We start from the raw sequence: 21,879 nt of genomic DNA on the forward strand, positions 1-21,879 counted from the left end.
TCTAAAGTAAGGAGGAGATTGGTGATTTTTCTCCTAATATGTCATACTTGTCATTACTATGGGATTGTCTACTTTTAATAAGTGTAGCATACATTTCTTTTGCAGTTGTGTGATCCAGTTCTCCCTTTGAAAGATGTATTGATACAAGACTCCTGGATGTTTCTTTGAATTCAACTTTGTATTACTTGAAACATACTTTATGACCACTGTTCATTCTAAAGTTGTACTTTGTTCCACAACGTACCTGTTTAACTGATTTTTATCACTGGGGGGCTGCTGTTGGGAGTTGTCAGGTGACCAGCCAGGTTTGTAGGCCATCTCTGAACTTCTGTACAGTGGCTGTAGTCAAAAGATGGCGTGGGAGGCCATTCCAGGTCTTGGCAGCCAGGTAGGAGATGGCGTTGACACCACTTCTACTTTTGGTGAAGCAGGGCATGAGGGAGACGGGGGAGCGTAGTTGTCTGCCAGGTTGGTGGAAGTTCAGTCTGTTGTTGAGGTAGACTGGTCCTTTGTTGTGCAGGGCCTTGTAGGCATAGTTCAGCAGTTTGAACAGGCACTTTTGTTGGACAGGGAGCCCGTGGAGTGTTCTGAGTTGGAGGGTGATGTGGGCTCTTCTACGGGTGGTCGAGGGTGAGCCTGGCAGCAGCATTTTGGATGGCTTGCAGTCTTCTTAGTAGTTGTGAGGGGATGCCCATGTAAAGGGAGTTTCTGTAGTCAAGGTGGCTGGTGATGAGGGCTTGGGTGACAGTGCGTCTGGTGTTGATGGGAAGCCATTTGAATTTACTCCAGAGCATGCAAAGGGTGAGGAAGCAGGCTGAGGAGACAGCTTTTATCTGCTTCTTCATGGTAAGCTTGTTGTCGAATATGATGCCGTTGTTTGTGGCATGGTCTGTGTGAGTGGGTGAGGGGCCCAGTTTCACTGCCACCAGGAATCGGTCCATGAGGTGGTGTTGCTCCGGAAGAAGAGTACCTCTGTTTTGTCGGTGTTGAGTTTGAGGTGTTTGTTTTGCATCCAACTGGCTGTGCTGGTCATGCACCTGTGGAAATTGGTTTTGCTGTTAGTGGGGTTTGCGGGTTGGGAGAGGATGAGCTGAGTGTCGTCAGCGTAGGATATGATGTTCATACCAAAGGATTTGACCAGCGTGGTCAAGGGGGTGGGGGCAGTGGGGGTCATGTATGTATTGAACATGGATAATCTGAGATACAATATAAAGTCCTTGCACTGTGAATATTTCATTAAAATATTTTTGTCACAGCTGAATGCTATGTTTGACATGCTACTTCATATAAAATAATGACAGCCATGATTCTTCGTACAAAGTAATTGATAACAGCCAACATGCATTTTGCGAATAATCACTTTTTCAGGGCTCAAATATACAAATCTGTAATACCTTGTCACTCCGATCAATATTTTGATCTTTCAATTCAAGATGTCTCACTTTTGAATACAAATATAACTATCTAGATTGCATTGCTCCAATATCTACGTCCTGATCAGACTGCTGCAGTTAACTCAAATTGAACGTTCTTATTTGCTTATAAAAATGCATTTCTAGGAAATATTCACAGTTCAAGGACTTTATATTGTCTCAGATAATCAGCTATATCTTGCTGGTTACATGAAGCTTTGCCACTCAAGGTAACTAGCAATCTCACAGCGCCTGACAGTATTTCCTTTACCTATACGATGTAATTGTACTTGCAGTATGATTACTGCTCATTATCATGTTTTGCAAACATCCATGTCAAGGACGTAAATCCTCTCACTGATTCTAAAAAAAAAGAAAAAGAAACCTTTCAACCATCAACACATTTGACACCCAGATTTGGAGTTAATGTGCTTCACATCCCTTTTTATGACATATTGAGGTATAGCTGAATCTATTTCTTTAGCAGAAAACCTGTTTTTCCATCTGATGTTCTTAGATTTAATTCTGCTTTGTTTTATGTACTAACAAGGATCTATGTGAATCCTCTCAAGCACATCATGTATGATTCCCCTTTGTATTTTTCCAGCTAGTGCTCTTCAACATTTATAACCTTTTCAGAAATGTCACAACGCAGTTCGTATCTCAGAATCATCCTAAAGATGGATCTGAGTGTTGTTCCTCTGAGGATTGCGCTTGACACTGTAAATTAAGCTTTTTAAGGTTTGGTATCTTAAAAAACCATCAAAGTTAATGTGTTATAATCTTTTCAGTATGATGAGCAGCACAGTAATTATGTGTCTCAATCTTACTTTGGTTGTTTTTGTGATGTGGACAGTTCTGACATTTGTTTTACAAGTTCTATTGTAGAATGGATAAGGTTGGATTGTCCGTGCCATGAGTTATGGTTGCTGTTAGCTAATCGAAAAGGCTAAGGCATAACGTTTTTATGGAGGTTCTGGAGTTCAAGTTCAGGATTTTGATCTCATTTGGGATACCTAATGAATACATGCCTTTTGATTGTGAATATTGTCTTAGTGTGCTTACATATGCTAAACATTACAAACCATTTAGCATCTTAAGCTTAACACAGACTTTTGCACTAGGATAAAACTTGGAGAAAGCATGTGAACTGAGTGAAGTAGGAGGGATTATCTTAACACAGCCTACACGTTTTGTTACTAATATTAAACTCATAAAGTGATTTGTGGAAAAAATACCTGATGGTTAAAATAAAATTTGATGTGTTAGCATCATGTTTGCCATTTGGCTGTTGGTTAACCTACCCTGCTACTTGTTTGACTGATTTATTGAGTGTCAAATTATTTGTCCTGATACACGTTTTTAATGAAGGGTATTTCTTCCTAGTTGATAGTTGTATTCATGTCCAATTGGTTTTGAATCTCAAGATTAATATTTTGCTTTGCTCTTTTTTTTCCCCATGAGTGACTAAGGAATTTCACCAAAAAGATAACTAGAGATTGAACGTGGTCACATAAAGTAGAAGATATTCGATTGGGAAGAGTCAACTAATTTACTTGTTGACGGAACACATAAACATGACCCACAGTGCATGGACGATTTCAATATGTCACTGAACATATTCGGCTACATACAGTGACACAATAAGTGGGAGTGTATCATCCTTCTTATTGAGAAAGCGATTGGAGTTTAAAAAAAATCCTCCATTTCCTAATGTTGTGTTGTGTATTTGTTTCTTATGTATTTTTTGTTAATTTGGTACATTGTGCTATGCAATAATTTTTTTGTGACCTGTATTTTTGTAGTAGTAAAACATTTGATTTTCGCTTTAAGCAAACTGTTTCCACATTTGGTAACCTACAGAAAGCATATAGTGCAGGATTATGACTACACATCGTGGAGTATATGTTGCTACGCCTTGACAAAGTATACAGTAGAGTTATTACAGTATGTTGCTATGAATGAGATCTCAAGTGGCTTGATCCCCCATTTATTCACTCTAATTCTCCTCTGTGTAAGTGTGGTTCTCCGCTCATGGACCAAGGCTGTAGCGGTCAGGGTTCAAGCGTGATGCCTGTAAAGTTGGCCAAATCTCTCAATGTGTTTTTTTGGGAGCACCCCCACACCAGGTATATTGGACGTTGTAAACCCATGCAATGGTCGATACCCCTAGCACATTTGGCAACAGATGGGGGAGGGATGTATTTTTTATGAATCTATAATGGAATGATCTATGTGTTTCCCAAATTTTCGTGGTTCTAAATTTAATTGATGTTGTGAGTGAATGGGAGTGTATTTATTGTTTAAATAATCAAGCAAGGGGAATCCTTTAGAATGTGTGGTTGCTGTTTTTGAGACAAGGGTCTCGGTAATATACGAACTTGCACGTCACCACAGTGTTGCAAGAGAAAGCCCAAGTTCAGTATAATTTAACAACTGCTGAATTGTACTTTCTTTGATTGTATTAAATGTGGAAGTGTCGTTTCTGTCCTTGAGTAAGCATAATACTGTTAGAAATATAATTGTCGGAAAATTGATGGGCTTTTAGAGACCAAGATATGTGGCCACACTTCTTGCCCCAGAGTAATCCACAGTTTCTAACATCAGTTTCCAACCCACATCCCTAAAGTAGCAGCTACCTGTATCTTTATCCTGAGTACTTATCAGAAAACTATTATCCAAGCTCTGATTTTCTTTTGATTTGCATATGCTAATGAACTGTATCTCGGTCTACCCCAGTATCTAATCCACTACCTTCAGACCATCCAAAATGCTGCTGATAGAATATTGCTGAAATTCCTTCATGTGAGCCCATAGAGACGTAATTTCGTACCCTATGCTGGTTGGCCCTACAGAAACACATTCAGTTTAAGGCCCTCTATATTATTTTTTGGGCTCTTAGCAAGGCGGATCGATCTTATTTAATGTGAAGATTTTTGCTTTATCTTCACCCTGTTCCTTGTGCTCCTGATTTCCTAGCCTTAGTGAATATCCCTGTTATTCGTCCTAAAACTCAAGGAGGCAGATCATTCTCTCATCTTACTGACAAACTGTGGAACAAGCTCCCTCTTGACATCAAACTGATCCCAAACCATATGTTTTTGAGAACAAAAAATCACACCCTGGCTCTTCCAACTCTACCTTTCCTCATTATAGAGCATTCAGTGCTAGTTTGCCTTGTGGTATTTCCACCCTTTATAAAATTACTTTTATTCATGTTCGTGTTTCTACGATCTAAATAGTATTGTACTAACCTAGACCAGAATTCTCATTGCCTAAATTGCCCAATCTTTTGATCCTCTTTGTAGAAATAAAAAAGACACAACCAGGATGAGACTAGCATAAATAAATCAATCTAAAAGACAACATTGAAAAATTACGAAGACAAACAAAGTGCTGCATGTGTGTAATCCAGCAACTGCATAGTTACTGACAAATTCTTCAATGCAGAAAGCTAGACTCCAGGATTAATTGTTTCTGCTTTTCTTCGGTTCCTTCCTACAGTATATGCAATCAGTATTTCACCATGAGTTTTCAGTTGGAAAAAAATGGTAAGTTTTCTCATGCAGCTCCCCCCTGAATGGGGTTCTCCTTCTCAAATCTGCAGCTCCACTAATTAGTTCATTATCAATTACCTTTGCCCGGCTCTCAAACCGCTAAGCTGCTTTTCTTCAGCAAATCGCTACCTGCAGGGGTTGGTCCAATGACCTTTCCCAGAGATTTGAATAATCTCTGAATTTCATCGATTGGGACCTCCGTGCCTCCATGCACTCTTGCGGTGGTTGAATAGTGTCCTTCTACAAAGCAGCTCTTAACTCCACCAAGCACTTGTAGAACTCTTCCTGGGCGGTTGCACCTGTCCAGGAAAAGTTCTACAAGTGTTTAGAGGAGTTAGGAGCTGATATATATGTGTATAGGTGTATGTATGTGTATATATGTATGTATGTATGTGTGTATGTATATAGTAAGACTTCTGCCTTCCACATTGGAGGCAGTAAAGAAATGGCACAGCAATCTCTAAGTTCCACCTGCATGTTTATTTCATTGCACCACAACCAACATTAACAATTTATAATATGCTGGCAAGAGCTGTAGGGGTTATTTCTGATGAGATCGTATTGACTGAGCACAGATTACCTTTGGACTTTGATGTTCCTTTAAGGCAACATGATGATGAGATTCTCTCCTCTATTGATGGTGCTGCTGGTCGCTCTGCCAGTGTCCTGAGCACTACCTCCTCAAACGTTTGCCCGTGTGGATAAAGGGACACCATTGATGTGCCACATGCTGATTTTAACCAACCTAGTTAATCTAAAAGTCCATATACAAGCCTGCCTGCATCTAAAAGAAGGAAGCCTGGTGGGGTGCACAAGGCTTCAAGTGCAACAACTAATTTTAAACATCCTTCCCTACAATGAGAAATTGAGTCCTATAATAACACATTTATTCCATATAGATAGCCTTTTATTACCGGACTTTCTGAACCGTGTAAGGCTACTAACAAGGAGAGTGCCTCTTGCCTGACTGTACTGACACAAACCATCCACCACAAAGTAAGGGCAGAAGCTTACCCAGCCTGTGTGAGTTAATCGCAGGGCTTTCTGGCTTGAGCTAGCAGAACTACTATCAACAAAATTGCCCCTGTGGCGGTTGATGCTGTTATATAGACTACAGTCACAGTCACTCAAATGGACAGTTCACATGTTCCCCTTAGAGGCGAAAAGGGTTCCAATCTGATACCCTGTTCAACAAATTTTAAGTAACCTCCTGCAGCATGTCCTTTTGTGGTATTAGCTGGTGGCCCTTCACTTAGAGAAGGCCAAGACGAATCATGGTCACTGCTACAGTGCAAAATTGCTCACTGGTTAAACAGGCACAAACATTTGATGTTAGAAATATGGATGAAATCCTCATGGCACCAAGGGTGGGTTGTGTATGCCAGGGAATTAAAGACATTACAGGGGCCTGCATAGTGGTACATGTTTGGAATCCTGCTTATGTTCTAAATATCTTGAGTGAAGGAATTGGCATTTGTCAGTCCTCAACTTGCGGCCCTTCCACTTGCCTATTTTATAAGCCTGTAGCCCTTTCACCTCGTGCAGTTGTCCCTCTTTGGGAGATTCCCTTACTTCCATGTAGAAATCGGTATGAAGCATTGGGCAATCTAAGCGGTTGGATGACTAAAAGAGGCAATTTCCACTAATCAGTCTCCGCCCAACATGTCAATACCTTTGGCTGATAACTCTACTGCCTCTCCATTACCTTTTCAGGTACTATGTTAAGAGTAATGAGTTGGAATGTGGCGTTGCTTCTCTACAAGTCTACAAGCTTTGTTTGCCTGACTGGTTATTATTATCAACAAGCATTGGCATAGCCAATAGGTCTCGCCTTTGAGACCTTATAAGTGTTTAGGCATGCAACAGTTGTTGTTGCGCCAAGGATATTGTACTAGATAACTAAACACTTATAAGGTTCCAAAGGTGAGACCTATTGGCTACGCTAATGCTTGTTTCTTTAGCTACGTCACCGTGGTTGGTAAATATTTGTAAACCGAGTCGGACACTGTTGTACCCAGTGTGTAATATGGCAGGTGTGGCACTTGTGTATTCAGATGATGTGCGTCAGTCTGTAACGTGTTGAAAATTGAAATGTAACTTCCGTTTATTAATTTCCTACATCAAGCATTGTGGCTCAGGTTATTTGTGCAGTCAGTGTTCTTGTTCTGGGGTATGCGGATCCGTGCAACCTTCGCCCTCGTGACACCGCCACCCGCTGGTAGGGGAAAAGTAATGATAGACATTGATTCTGCCCTTGGTCACCTCTGTAGTGAGAGTACGAACTAATACACAGCCCCAGCCACCACTATAATGTCTTTGGTACGTGGTATTTATATTATTTTCATGCATGCAGGTCGATAGACCTGTTGTGCTAGAAGCACTGCAGGCCGGTCTGTGGAGTGACTGAGTCTGTGTGAATGCCGCTGCTGGTTTCAGCACCCTGCTCACGTACACTCTTAACCCTGCAACACACGGACATTTCCAGTGTCCTCTCTTAACGTGAAATGCTTGCATAGAGAATTAGTTTTCCTGAATGTACTGGAAGTATAGCGCATTAGTAGAGGGGTGTCAATAAACGTACTGGTAGAAAAGCCATATGAGGGTCCACACTTATGGTGCCTACTAAAGTGGAATATCCACCATAGTAGGAAGCACAGAAGCTGCCTCTTTGACTTCATGCGGACACAAAAGCCTAAATATAGGGGCCATTAGCCTGCGCTGTACACCTCGGCGGGGTGCTCTACACGCTCCCGTTGGCAATAAAGCCCAGCACGGCACAGAAGAGCAGATGTCTGCGGCGGAGGACGTGCAGCCTTTGCAAACTCGCAATCCGCATTCCGAAACATCCTTGGCCAAGTACAAGTGATCCCTTTCAGGGCTAATATTCTCCTCATTTCATCCTTTGTGTCGAGCCATTAAAACAGCAACAAGATGCTTTTCTCGAGAGATGCAGAGAAAAGAGAGCACATTACGAACAGATGCACGCATTCAGGGGAGGTCAGCAGAGGTCCGGCTGGCCCCCTTTGGGACAGCACAAGGGCATTTTTCATGCTCAGATTGCCGCATTCCTCTGCCAGATTTTGGTGGCGGTCTGTGCAACACTGCAGAGGGCGATTAGAAAGATCTTAACAGAACCGAAAGGAAGCAAAAAAAAAAACTTGCAGGAAATGAAGATGTAACCATTCTTGCAGACTTGGAAGGGAATCCGCGATTACAACATAGCAGGTCGGTTAAAGAAACTCAGTAAACAAGTGCTTGCCTCAAAGAAAAAAAATTAAGTTTCACGATAGGCAGCAGGGGAAGGGGAGAGAGGAGGGGGCCTTTGCCTGTTTCCCTTGAGAGAGCGAGCAGGAACCATCTGTTAATGACAAACAGATGGTATGAAAGCTCGCTCCCGCAAGGGAATCGCCAAGAGTGCACGCGTTGCCATTCAAAGCAATGCAATGCATGCACGTTTTTGCCTGCAGAGCTGATGCATAGGCGAGACCTAAAAATCATGAGCAAAATGGAGGGGTTGACTGTGCGTCAGGTGATGAAGTCCAAGAGGCCAGTATTTGGTTTTTCAAATGAATCTTTATTGCAATCAGTTAGTTCTCACAGAAGAGGTGATTTTACGGTCAGCCAACGCGTGTCGTTCTCATGATGAGAACTTCGTCAGGGATCAGTAGTAGAGTATCTTTTCTTTGAAGTTGAAGGAAAACGTTGAGCATGATCGCACTCCACAGGTATAATGGGTGCAATGTAGCCTAGGTCCAATGTGACCTCTTGTGTCGAAATGCAAAAAGTGATCGTACAGTCAAGTAGATGTTCCAGTGTGTCTTAAAAATGAGCAGAGCGACGGCTAAAGGTCCTCCTAAGTAGAGCATGCACGCTGCGTAGGCGAGTCCTAAAAATGACGCCTCATCTCTGTATTCTCTATAACTGAGAGTATCTGGTTTTCTAACCATTTATTTTTAAGTGTGTTGCAAGCAATATATGCTCTGACGAAGTTTTAGTTGGATCAATCTGAACCGGGCCCGAATGACCACTACCTGCTAGCATGAGAACAGTCTCTGAGGCTCCATGACAACGCCCGAGCGAGACTCCAAGACAGAAAAAGAAAGCGTTTCTGCTAAATTAGACAACCGACGTTCTTTTAATGACTATGCATACGTCTTCGAACTCCTAACCGACAATATAATATAATACTAGGAGATTCAACTATCACAAAGAGATTTGTACACCAAGTGGTCTGGCCCTCTCTATATAGAATAAATCTTTAATTGCGATATTGGGTTTATTATGACCAAGTCGTGTGCTGGCATTCAGAGCACAGAGAAGATTTTATTCAATGCTATTAGGAAGACTGTGAGTCTCCATTAAATATTGTTATCTTAAGTGGGAAGATACAAAACAAACGTATCTCAGGATCCACTTGTGGGGCAACCAAACGGTGCAACATACAGAGAGTTTTTATTGTTTGTCTTGAAAAAGATGGGATATAAACAGTAATCCCATTGAAACACGTCGACGCACTACTCACATAAATTGTGAAAGTGACTGGATCTGTAGGTATTAGAAAAGGTTCTCTTTCTTACCAGGTCCTAGTGATAACTTGTCTAAACGAATGTGTATAATCTAATGACGAAGTGTATTGTCTGGTTTTTTTTCTCTCTTAATATCAATTTGTTTGTTTTCTTTACTAGGTAAATGAATTTTGAGTGCATAAGGTGTTTGAGATCAATTTTGCTGTATCATTTTATTAATTTCTGTCAATCTTTTTAAACCGCAATTGCAAATTTTTTTCATAAAAATTATTTTTGTAATTTCATTTTGTAATCTTTGTTCTTATTTTCTGTTTCTTATTGGTTGTCTATTGTGTGGGCATTAAGAATATTTTTATTCTAGCCTGTGGGTGAATGGTGAGATGCAAGTTGAATTTTTGCCTTGAATTTAGTATATAGGAACCAAGGGAAAACCTGTTTTTACTCACTTCCTTGCCGGATGCCAGGGCTTCCGGACAGTCCTCTTGTAAGTCTGCAATATCTAGCCCCCATCTGGCTCTTAGGCTCGCCAAAGTATCAGGCATGTTACTCTCAAGTTTCTGATATGTCATAGATATCACTTTTCGGGTGAGATGCTCCTCTAGGAGATGACAATCTAGCAGCGAGGAGTCTCGTATTATCTCTCCCTAAGGCACCACCCCTCTTAAGGCGTGCCAGATATGCAAGTATCTGAAAAACTCTGTGCGGTCTAGATCATTTGATTGTTGCAGTTGCTCAAATGATTTCATGTGTGTTCTTATGTGTAGGTCTCCCACCTTCGAGATTCCAATCAGGTCCCACTTGTCAAATCCCCCTTTTATCCCCATTGTGCCTAATTGTTGTGAATCCCACAGTGGGGTTGCCTTGGGAGTTTTTCTTTTTCCACCCCAGTTTAGCAAAGGTTGGATGCCAGACTTTACTTTTAATGCTGTTGGGCCGTCCATGGGATGTATCCTAGGGTCAAGTGTATAGCTCTGAGGTATCCTTTCGGCTGGAGATTTAAACGGTCCATTCTATACGCCGTTCCGAGTGTGAGTGGTGTACCAATTGGTTTATAGTCACCAATTGGGCCGCTCTGTAGTAGGATTCTATGTGAGGCAAAGCGATTCCTCCCTCATACGAACTACGGGTCAGTTTTACAAGTGCGATTCTGGGGGCTCCTCCATCCCAGAAGAGCGTTCTGACCGCCCCCATCTATTAACTTAAAGTATGATTTTGGGACACAATGCAGGGTGTTTTGTATCCTATACAGAAATCTCGGTAGCGCCATCATTTTGAATAGCATTGCCCTTCCCAGTAGCGACAGCAGGTGAGCCCGCCAGTGTTGGACATCATTTTGAAGTCTAGTCAGGCGGCTTAGCAAGTTCTCATCGTAGAATCGATTAGGGTCTGGCGTTACAAATATCCCAAGGTATCGGAATCCTTCCGACATGACTTGAGCCACACATTCCAATGGAGGTTAGGCCTTTGATCAATAAGGACAAATACTACTGACAATTAATTGCGTACCTCGACTATGTACTGAAGGAGTTAAAGTTGTTGAGAATGCTAGCGATCGATACTCTGGGAGAGGCCACATCTAACAATATATCTTCAGCATAGAATGATATTCTATCCTCCCATCCAGTGGAGTCCTCTTATTAAGGGTTCTCACCTTATCCATGTTGTTACCGGCTCTAATATCAATGCATATATTAATGGAGACGAGTGGCAGCCCGGTCTCTTTCCCCTATGCAGGGAGAACCATCGCAAGGTTCTCTTATTGACCACTACCTGAGCCCAAGGCTTCCCATACAGTAGCTTCATCCAGGACAAAAACCGTGGGCCGAACCCCATACGGCTCAGGACCGCGAACATGTATTCCCATTCAATGGTGTCAAAAGCCATCCATGCATTGAGGTAAAGGATGGCTGCTTCTTCCTGGATTCTCTGAGCCCTCCCAAAAACTCCATGAAGGCGTCTGAGATTTAATGCAGTGGAGCAACCAGGTATAAAGCACGACTTATCTGGGTGGACCAGGGTCGACAACAGTGGCAAGAACCTCATGGCTAATAATTTGGCTACGATCTTAACGTCTGCATTAAGGAGCTAAACTAGTCGATATGAGGAGCAGTTATCTCTGGGTTTTCCTGCTTTATGAATTGCCACTATTGTTCCCAATCGCTGGTCTGTAGAAAGATGACCCTTTGTTCTACTCTCCTCAAGCATAGATAGATTTGGCACAGTTTTGGAACTAGAAGTTATTTTTCCTCTGTCGGCACAACTGGGAGAGAGATATCTACTAAGCATTCTAAGGCATCTTGAGTTGTTGCCTTCGAATGTGAAGTATAGATCTTCGAGTAGTAGTCTGCGAAGGCCTTTGCAATCTCCTGTGGGTCTCTCAGAACTCCCACCCCCCATATCTAGTATAATTTGCCGCACCCACAGGTTTGCCCGCTCCCTCTTGTCGAGCCACTGCAATAGCTTTGCATTTTTATCTCCCACTTCATAGACGCAGTGTTGCGTCACTGCGATTTTGGTTTCTGGACTCCTCCATTACCCAATCTGAGTATTCCTGCTGTTTTATTGCCAGCCTAAGCTATCCTCTCCACCGTTTACTATTTTGCGTGCAAGGTCTAGGATCTCCTGCTAGATTTCTACCACCTTTACTCTCTTCTCTTGTCTATGTCCCGCTATCATTGATGAGGCCTGCCCCCGGACCACTGTCTTATATGCTTCCCAATGTATCTGGGCAGACTCAACTGAGTGAACGTTTTCTTGAAAGTAGTATTTGGTGGCTGCATTGATCCCATTACTGATTGTAGGTCTTTTCAGATACCAGGGGTTGATTGGAATTGAGCCCTCATCGCGTGTTGTACCAACCCTATATTTCATCCAAAGAGGGGAGTGATCTGGAATTCGCCGCTCCATGTGTGCGCCGTCGGTGAAATGTGCGAGATACAAAGCTGAGGTGATCAAGTAGTCGCTACGTGATAGACTCCCATGAACCCCGGAGTAGAAAGTATATTCCAGCTTGTTCGGATTCAGCGTCCTCCAAACATCAAGGAGTCCCAAAACCTTGAGGAACCTCATCAACCATGTTGGGTTGGATGTTGGGGCCCTTGCGGGCCAACGGTCCAGGACTTCACATCCCGTCCTATTTGATTCTCCCAACCCCCCTACTGAAAAGTCTACCAGTGGGAAGCGTTAACATCAAGGCCCCTAGGTCTCCCAATGTAAAGTATCTTTACCACCTCTCCCGCCCATGGTCAAGATAACATTTCATATCGCCCTAATCTATCAGACCAGGTCTTATCAATTATCAGGGGAGACTCCTCTTTGAAAGGATTCCTGTACCCCTTGGAACCCAGTGAATATGCTGCGTGTACCTTCATTTCATATCCCCGTGATTGAGTGCTCGACAAGTGTTACCCATTTGATGAGACTCTTGCAATAGCACAACATCATGGGAGTGCCTCTTAATATATTGCAAGAGTATCCCACGTTTGATCTTTTTACCGTTAACATTCCAAGTCATGACTTTAAATTCTGCTGGTACCTGCCCTACCATCTCTCTGTTTGTAGTATTCGTATTATGAAGCTACCTTTTGTCCCTATTGGAACTATACCCTCACCGATCTCCCTGGGGGCATGTAATCCTGGTAGTGTATTGCACAATAGCTGACATGCTAGAACATGTGAAATTCTTCCTCTCTCCCTTTCGCCCGCCCCCACCCTGCTCGACGGAACCCCAATTACCCGCCCCCCTCAACTCAGCAGAGAGCCTATTGACCCCTCCCCACTTAACTAACATCAGGAACATGGACTTGCCCAAAACCATTTCCCTCCCAGTTTCCCCCATTTATTGTCCAATTATTCCACCTGGACTACTGCAAATGTCCTGTAGCCAGAGCACGTAAGTCTTACCCTCAGTTGGACTTGTATGCTCCTGAGCTCTTGTTAGGTTCTGCCATGCGACACAGGCCTTCAAAGGTCCCCAGGGCCTGGTATCTACATTTTCGTTGGTTCTGTCCGAGCATTACATCGTTTACCCTTCACATCCTTACATATGTCTGTATGTCTCGCCTTATTCTGTTTTAAACCTCTCTTACGCTTGCGGGTCCTCTTCGCGTTGTTGGTCTGTCCCCTCCGCTCTTCTCCTGTGCCTTACTCGCTGCAGCTTTGCTCCGGTCCTTCCACTGTTCTCCAGCCCTCCAACCATTCCCAACTGCATCTGGCGTGTCGAAAAACCAAGCCTTTCCTTCCGCCTCCACTCGCAGTGCTTTTTTTGAGGCCATAGATTACGTCTGAGCGCTTGAGTTTTAAGAGTGAAATCTGGGAAAAAGCTAATCTGGTTCTTCTCTAGTAACACTGGTGAGGCTATGCGAGCCTTGCTGGAGGATAACATCCTGGTCCCTGTTATTAAAGAGACTTTCTATAATGGGTCGGGTGGTGCCCCAGGCCTGGGACGACCACCCGGCACTCGATGGGACCGCTCCACGGAGAACATTTTTGAGAGTCCTCTTGGTTGGAGTCGCTTTGTCAGCTCTTCTACCGACAGCCCTGGGTCTTGCCCTTCGGTTTATTCCGGGATCTCGAGAATACGAACGTTGTTGCGCCGTGACCTTCCTTCCTGGTCTTCAATTCAGGTTTCAGCTGCAGCTTGAAGCACTTGTACTTATTTCAATTGGGCCGTCAGAGTTGTCGTGTCTTGGACCAAGGTTTTGGTGGCACTTTCTACCTCTTGGACCCTCGCTCTCATGTTGTGTAGATCTGCACGGACCAACAAAACTACTGTCAAATATTCCCCTTAGGTTTTAACTCTAACTTAGCTGCTATTCCATGTCCATGTGATGGGAAAACAGCCCAAACCATGATGCATTTTTTGCTTTTCTGTAAATATGTATACAAGGTGCTTTTTTTAATCTAATTAAAAAAAATAAAATGTCATAAAGTTAGGCAAGTTAGAGCTGCATTCTCCTTTGCCCTGCAATTATCAGATGAAGATAGTTTACACGGAAATGCCTTTTTAAGACATGCTGTTCGGGCTCGAAGCACTATGCACGAATATCTTATATTTCTAATTATGTTGCTATGTTTTATTATGATCCATGTTGTTTGAACTATTTTAATAAATGTTTTGATGTATTCATTACCTTTATGGGTGAAACCTCGCCCGAATAAAGTTTGATTGTTTTGAATGGAAGAATAAAATTCACTTTAAAGTGCTAGGTGCTGATGTTGGATATAAAGTGCTTTATATTGGAAGATTGCTCATGTCAGATGATTCCCTGAAGAAAAGGAGATGAGTCTAAGGAGAATGATTAATTCCTTACGAAAACCTTGTTCATAAGGAGCACTCTTAAAATATTTTTTTTAGTTTATTTTGGAATACAGGGATTATTTCAATTGTGACGCATGGATTTTTTTAAGGATGGTAATGATATATTTCCCATGTGGTCAATAAATCTTAAAATGATTTCGAGATTTCCAATTACATGATTTGGAGTAAAGTACTCGGGGTTAATGAAAAATACCTTTTAACAACCTAAGGATATCTATAAATGACATTGTAAAATAAAGTTCATAGTGTTTTCATAATATTTAGTCACACATTTTGTTTCTGTTTTGGTGATATCCATCCTAGGTTTTCAATGATCACATTGCGACATGGGTTCCGCATTTCAGACTCTTATCCTAATCAGTGCATTACAGAACTTTATAAAACAGATTTCATATTAATGTATAAATAAGTCCTAGCAATATTAAAACAATCTAATTTCTTTCCAGTAGTTCACTATGTTTCTTCTTTTTCTTCGGAGGTGTGTATATATAGTTATGCATTGCTATTATGTCCCATCGGTGTTTCTGCCCCCAATGAATTATTCATTCTTGAATCTATCAGCCATAATGTAAGTTTTGTTATTGCCACCTCTTTCGTTTGGTCTGGTATGTTTGATGCTGTACTACTTCAGGCCCCCATTATCACGTTCACGATGTTCTCAAAAGTGTTTATCTTTTGGAAAGGAAAAATTCAAGTTCTTAATAGCTCTCAGATGTTGTAGGATTGTAAGTTTCAGTTTATTTACTGTTCTTCCTATATGTAATTTGTCGCAAGGACATTGTAGAACGTAGATCATACCCTTGCTCTCACATGTGATATGCTCTGTTATTTTTGTGAGCCTTCCATTGTGTAGTGGGTAAGTGGTTTAATTGGTACCATTTGTCACGCTTTGCATTTTGTGCATTTCCAGAAACCTGGTTTATTAACCCAATTGGTTGCTTTGTGTTTTCTTCCTCGGATGTATGGTGGCTTTGTGTGTGCAGGTCTCCCAGGGATGCCACTTTCCTGTAGGTTATGCTGGGTTGTTCCGTTAGAGCACTTTTCAGCGTCATCTAGTTTCAAGATTTTTCTATTTCTTTGGAAAATTTGTCCTAACCTCTTGTGTCTGCAATTAAAGTCCATAATCACTCAGATTTGGTTCTCTGTTTCTGATGGTTTCCTGGGAGCTATGAGTAGTTCTTCTCTGGGTCGACTTTTGATCTTTTGACTCCAACTGCATCTGTAAGAAATACATCTCTCCAGGCTCCGTTGTACACGGGTATATACTTATTTCACAAGTTACCTGCGTCATTACTTGCGATTTAAACTAACGTTTTAAGCTGTGAGAAAAGTTAAAAATGCTTTAATATAATTTTATGTTAAATATTTGAGAAATGTCGAAATGCTACTTATGTCTTATCGTCTCTCTGTCTCTAACACGTTAGCCTGTGTTCTAGGAAGATGTCTGGTAACAGTAGCACGTTATTGCTGTTAACTTGAGTTCTGTCACACACTCCCAGACCTGGTTGTAACCCGTATACCACGTTGAGGCCCTCCTGCAACAGAGTTTGCGACACTGTCGCCAGAAGAACTGCTCACTCTCCAGACAATCTTTTGAATATGTAAAGCTCCTCAGTTGTGTTAGCTGTAATTTAGCATTGGCAGTACTTCACGCTGTAAATAACTGTTTCTTTTAAGTCAGCTGTCCGGCTGATTGCCTCTCAGGATTGCAGAGTTCAGGTGCATCGAGTTGTGCCTTATATGAACAGCTACTTACTGAAATATTCTAGTTCGTAATAAAACATTTCCTGCTTATGGATTATAATATTAGATAACATTGACAAGTTTTTTTTTTTAAACTAAAGTGCTGGGAGCCTGTTTTTAAAACTGCTCAGCAGCTAGGGGGTGATTGGAGCAACTCCCATCCCCCACATCTCAACCCAACTATTCCTCCTGTGAACTATCGGATGGGATTGGATTGTTTACTCACTCTAGTCGACTTGTGCACCTTAAGCATCCAGTCCTTTTGAGTGTCTCGTGCTTTTTTGGAAAATGGCTAATTCATTCTTTGGCAAACAATATATAAGTGGGTCAACCCGTAGGTGAAAAGTCTTATTTTAAATGGCTTGCACCAGTCCTTGTGGTTTGCGAAACTGTTTTATGATCTCTTCCGGATCTTGAAAGTAAAAATATCATAGTAGACAAGGAGTTGAAGGTTTGTGTTTTTTTTTAGCAATTTGTTTTTGATTGTCTGCTCAACCTTAGTAATCTGATGGTCTCTGTAACAAACCTATGACCTTGCAGCGAAAACACTTAGCATTATAGCCCACTTCTGAGTGCTGTAGTGTTTGTTAAAGGTCTTTTTGCCTGACTTAAACTCAAGAGCCGGAGCTGAGTCCTGTTTCTAACTACTTTAACTACTGTTAAAGCCCGACACACAAGGGCTATTGGAACATTCCACATTCTGGCTGCAGAATGTCCTAAATTAAAAAAGAAGAAACTGAAAACAAGCATTCGAATGTTGGAACTGAATATTTGTACCTGCCGTTATTCGCTCTGAGCCACTTTATTGTATAAAGTCTCTTAGAATTCTAATGTTGTAATTGGAGTTATGTTAATTTCATGTTGATTTAGTTGTTCATTCTGCGGTTTTCTCTTTTTTGTACCATACTATTTTTAGTGCTTGTGAGATGTGCATACTGGATTCTAGGTTCGAAGTTCCAGGGTGCTCAAGTTATTGTGAGAATTTGTTGGTTTGTCTAGGGTGCCAGATTCACTACAATATTGGGTCTAACATTGGATGTATGATAGTTATGCCAAATTGTGATGCTGTTTTCTTCAACTTACTGGTATTGGTGTAGTTGCAATATTGACAAACGTCATTGAAGTAATTTCACAACGCCCTATATTCTGTTATTTTTGTGTATGTTCATGAACAGACTTCTAGTATGTGCTTTTTGATGGCAGCCTGTGCCAGTTTACTGGTAAATCATTGTTTCAGCTCTATATTTATACATTTATAACTGGCTCCAAAGTTTTCAGTTATTTTTAGGTGCTGCATGAGAAATATGTACATTGCCCTTCAAAAAAAGATTTCTTGAGTACATTTGAGTTTTTCGCTTCGATTTGGAATAATCGAACAGTGCACTTTGATGTGTCTTTATTTGCAGGAGTTGCCAAGTGCCGCTACTGAGATGGTCATACGTTTGAAGAAATATGATCACATCTTTCCTTGCTCTTAAATCCACTCTGCTTGCTAGTGAGAGCCAATGCAACATGCGTTTAAAAATAACAAGTCTTCTCTCAAAGTAGCCCACTGCTTGCTTTGCATTGCAAATCTATAATGAAAAACTTTGTCAGAAAAAGTTTCACTCGGACATAGGCAGTGGAAAGCCACATCACAAAACTATCATTAAAAAAAAAAAAACGTTTTGTTTTAAAATTGTTCGGTTTTTAACAACTTTTTTTGTTGAATACAATAGACAAGAATATGAATTAGATTTACAGCCGATTTTTGTTAACATCAAATTATTTCTGAGGGCACCCACTACCATTGCACAGAACACTCCAAGTTAAATCAAATTCAAAACAGGTCTATTAATTATATAATGCGGTCTTATTAAGGTATTTATATCGATATATTAAATGATTATGGTACAACTTCATCTTAAACAAATAGTCTACGTGTACAGTGTTGTGTAACTGGTCCACATTTTAGTCCACCAAAGAAACAAGGAAAGAAGACCTTCTTCCACCAGAATTGGGCAACTGTCAACCTTGCTGCATGTAATATAGGCATAAATAACTTGCCAGTTGTGAGATTATAGAATAGACCTCATCGTCCCCTGGCTAGCCAAATTAATTCACCAAGGGAAGGAACTGTGATATCCCTTATTTGTAACTAAATCAACTTTGGTTATTAAACCTTTCAGGAGAATTTCCACTATTTAGGTTCATAGACCTCCTTTCAAAACACCCCCTCCAACATCGTTCGGAAGACCCAAACATATCCTCGATTCAGATGGTGTATAATACCATCTTGTGAATGCTTTATATGAAATTATTTATATTGTGTGCAACTAGATTGCATCCAATCCTATTTATATTTTTCACTTTTCTGTGCATGCTTTTGGAAGGGATGCCCAAGTAACTTAAAAAACGTTGAGCTGCCCTTAGTTGTTCTACCGTCAGTGAAGTGTCTGTGCAAGGTTTCTCCATGTTACCCCTTGTGTGCATTTGTCCCATAATCCACTGTAGCAATTGAAGAAATCTGTGTTTGTGAACTGATAACAAATCGTAAGCTTTCATGATATTATGGTAGATCACAATGTAATCATATTTAAGGCCCTTTAGTTAGTTCACAGCTGCAATATTTAATTCTGTGCATTATTAGAATCTATTCTATTATCTGTTTCGAATTTTAATGTTGTGACCACTCCATTGCTTGTCTCAGCTAGGCCACTGGGATATACACCTAGTCCGTGGGGTCACCTAAACCTCTTCTGATTTTGGTGTATGTAGAGTCTCTCAACAATGGAGGTCAAATCAGCCACGTAAACACTATTCTGTTTTGTTGCATTGATTGCACCAAGAATTGCTTTTAGGAACTTCAGAGTAAGTTTTTATTGAACACATGCAAGCCTATAGAGAAAGTTAATTTTAATACATAAGACCTCGCCAAGTCATAATCTCAAGCTGACCACTTGTATCGGTCTTGTACAATGTATTATAAACACGTGGACATTGCAGCTGTTATAATCAAATATTTTTTCTTCTAGGTACCCCCCTCGAGTTATATACAGAGTTTATTTTAGATGTATGTTTTATATAAATGCATGTTAGTTAATGCTGTTCATTGTATTAATTGCAACAGGATAATTAAGTCTGCTTGAACAGGTTTTTTTTCTGTTCATATTAAATTTTCTTTTCCTCTGATTTATTTTTTCTTCTAGATAATGAACAAAGCTTTATAGAAATTGACATCTTGACTTCTCCTTTATTGTTTTTAACCCTTTGGGCGTGGCTGGAATTCCCCTGCCGTGAAGGCGAATTCCACGTGTGCGCAAATCGGGCGTCCCCTGGCCATCTGACGCACCCGCCCACCGGGATGTCAGATGGCCGGGGGCCGTCCGACGCGTGCAAGGGGTTAAACAATAGACATAGTTTCACAGAATGTAAGCAATTGAAAGGCTGAAGGATTTTACTACTAATTGTTCTAAAAATGTTCAACATTTATCCAATGCGATGTATGAACTAGAGCGGAGCATGATGCGATAGTCTTCGTACCAAGGAGTTGAGGCTGAGAGTCATTCAGAGGTGTAATCCACTTCCTTTGCTGATATGCAGATGAGAATAGCAGCTGCTGTTTCTTTGCTGAACGTTTGTTCACTTGTTGAGAAGAGGTATGCACGTGTGAGCCATTTTTGAAATTCAAACTCTCCCCACTCAAGTAATGTCACTGGACTGCAGGGTGTTTGCAGTCCACTGGGTTTTCTGTCTCAGATTGCATATTGGCGAAGTTCTTAGTGCCCTAAAGTCTAGAAAACCCATTTCTGGGCCGTGCTCTGGAAAAAGAATGCAAAAAATGTGTTGAGTCCTATTTGAATCAAGATAAATGTCGAGGTATTTTAAAGGTCCCTCGTTGCTTGCAAATCCAGCTTCAAGTAGTGTTCATATGCTGATTGCATTGGAATCTGAAAGACCTAGCGATTGATTTAGTATAATTAATCCTGAAACCGAGGCCTGAAAAGCATTGAAAGTCTAATACTAGAGAAGAAAAGTAACTCTGTTTTCTTAGAAATCACAATATATTGTCGACAAATAATGCTAGTTTGTGATATTCACTTCAGGTATACATTTTTTACTTGTCATGGTTATTATTAATTTTTCAAAGAAGGAGAAAAAAGTAGAGTGGAAAGATGGCCTCCTTATCAAGTTGCTGTTGAGAGACTAGCATGTCTAGGTCTAGAACTTTGTTTTCTAGTAGATTTAAGTGTTTACACTCTACCCCATTGTTAACTTTTTCCGCATCTAATACATGAACGACTGAGTTTAGTTCCAAAATGGTAATTAAATGTACAGGCAAACATATTTACTCAAGTTAGCCAGTTGAATATAAATGCTGATTGAAGAGAGGATATCAGTGGTCTATATCTGGTTGATGCAAGCCAGAAGAATAATCATGAAAATGTCTAAGGCTGTTTTTTATTTAATAAGGCTATTAACCTATATGAACCACTATTTCGACTAGTCTTTAATAGCCCTTAATACTGGCGTGAGAGTGGATCTCATCATTGTCTCTGTTATCTTCTTTGATTCTAAAAATAAATAGTTAAGTTAGGTCAAGGATTCTAGAAGTAGGTTTGGGAAACTTTATATAAAGATTTGTCAAACTGCCCGGGCCTGCTGCTCAATTGTTTGATATAGATTTAATGTGTTTTTTCCCTTCTGGGGAAGCAGTTGACTCTTGTCAATCAGACTGATCTGGAGGAAATTCAAAATAAGCAAGAATGATCAAACTTCCTGCTCAACAATTCCATGTGGATTTTATAGACTTGTCTAGTCATCTCTTAAGAAATTAATAATTTCTGCTGTTAAATTATACTGTAGTCTCTCGTCTATCACTACACATTTTGGCTGTTCTAAAATATTTTAGTTTTAAACATGTTAACTGTTATTTAGTAGTTAATAGTGTACCCACTCTATGTACTCTTCTATTGCCCTTTTGGTTTTCATTTTGAGCCATGTTTTCTGATGCATTTCTCTAATAACAGGATGTGCTTTTTCAAGCCTTAGAATGCTTGAGTAGTTGTTTAGTTTCAATATTTGTTCAAATTGTATACTGGAAAGTAGTGACAATTCTAGCTAGACAACTTATTTGTTTGCTCTTCTTTATATTGTCTACCCCTTGAGTATAATTTAGTGAACACAGTTTATCTAGTTTGTATATTGTTAAGTTAAGCTACTCCAATCTCATCCATACGTGTTGCTTATTAGTGATAGTCTGTGTCTTTTGAAACTATAAATGTTATAGGCTTCTTTCCAAATGTGTGTTTAAATGTGAAATACATATCTTTCTTTTTTTT

General features: G+C 40.7%; 1 protein-coding gene across 1 annotated transcript in view; it reads left to right on the plus strand.

The window, feature by feature from the left end:
* CUL3 (cullin 3) overlaps nucleotides 1-21,879 on the plus strand; it is a 778,285-nt gene that overhangs the window by 7,434 nt on the left and 748,972 nt on the right. The gene's annotated exons all lie outside the window — the stretch shown is intronic.

The sequence above is a fragment of the Lissotriton vulgaris genome, chromosome 11 (assembly GCF_964263255.1).
Source record: "Lissotriton vulgaris chromosome 11, aLisVul1.2, whole genome shotgun sequence".
Lineage (NCBI taxonomy): Eukaryota > Metazoa > Chordata > Amphibia > Caudata > Salamandridae > Lissotriton > Lissotriton vulgaris.